This window comes from Austrofundulus limnaeus, unplaced genomic scaffold (genome assembly GCF_001266775.1).
Source record: "Austrofundulus limnaeus strain Quisiro unplaced genomic scaffold, Austrofundulus_limnaeus-1.0 Scaffold513, whole genome shotgun sequence".
Classification (NCBI taxonomy): Eukaryota; Metazoa; Chordata; class Actinopteri; order Cyprinodontiformes; family Rivulidae; genus Austrofundulus; species Austrofundulus limnaeus.
In genome coordinates this window covers 228,303-229,518 of record NW_013952915.1, presented here as the reverse complement: position 1 = coordinate 229,518, position 1,216 = coordinate 228,303, and positions in this window count along the sequence as shown.

Genomic DNA, 1,216 nt, shown 5'->3' with positions numbered 1-1,216 from the left:
GGTAGGTAGGTAGGTAGGTAGGTAGGTGGGTAGGTAGGTGGGTAGATAGGTGGGTGGGTAGGTAGGTAGGTAGGTGGGTAGGTGGGTAGGTGGGTAGGTAGGTACAGTAGGTGGGTAAATAAGGAAGTAACCAAGCAAAGCAAATATGTAGATAAGAAATTAAATAAATGTATTTGTAGCTGCACACATTTTTCACAGTTCTTCCACCCTGACGTGTTTCTGATTGAATCTCCTGGAGTTCACTTGTGAGATGAAGATCACAAGATTTAAACTAGTTTTAATAATAATTCTTTATCCTGAACATTTGGGCTGATGTCTGTTCTCAGGGGTCAGAAACCAGATTCAAAGGATCTGAAACGAGTTATTATTTTAATGTGTTTAATGGTTGTGACTCAACAGGCTGYGTCAAAGACTTTGGACTGATTCTGACAAATGTTTTGACACATTTCCAGAGAAACCCCTCCTTTCACAGGAGTGTTCCAACGTTTTGTTTCCTGAATCCCTGAGGAGGCGTGGGCCAGAATCTGCAGCATGTTGAGTCCAGTCCAGGCTCTTATCGTGGAGCTGGTAGAGTATTAACCCTGAAAGGCCTGGCTGCATGTGAGCAGGACACATTTCTCTGTTAGTGTGTGGTAATTAGACTGCAGAGATGACCTCCAGCTGCCTCGCCTAACACCTGGACTGRACTGGACCACCAGACCAGGACTGGACAGGGCTCAGACCAGGACTCAAAATTTAAAAATTCAAACTATTCCAGGAGAACAGACGTGTTAGTCCTGGTTCCCATCAATACTCGAGACTCGATGTCCAATCATTGTTCTGTGTGTGTTGGTGCAGAGTCTCACATCCAGGACACAGCTCCTAGAAGGCAGCTGGACTTCCTGTTTTTTTTATTTTATTTTCTTGTTTAAGAAACAAGAACGGACGTCTGCTGGACTTCCTGGATCAGGTCAGGAGAAGCAGTGAAACTGAAAAGACAGTAAGTGGAGCATTGGAGAGACTGACTATATAACTGGATAAGCTGGTTTTAGCATTGGAGAGGCTAGCTACTAGCATGGATAAGCTGGTGTAAGCATTGGAAAGGCTAGCTACTAGCATGGATAAGCTGGTGTTAGCATTGGAGAGGCTAGCTACTAGCATGGATAAGCTGGTGTTAGCATTGGAGAGGCTAGCTACTAGCATGGATAAGCTGGTGTTAGCATTGGAGAGGCTAGCT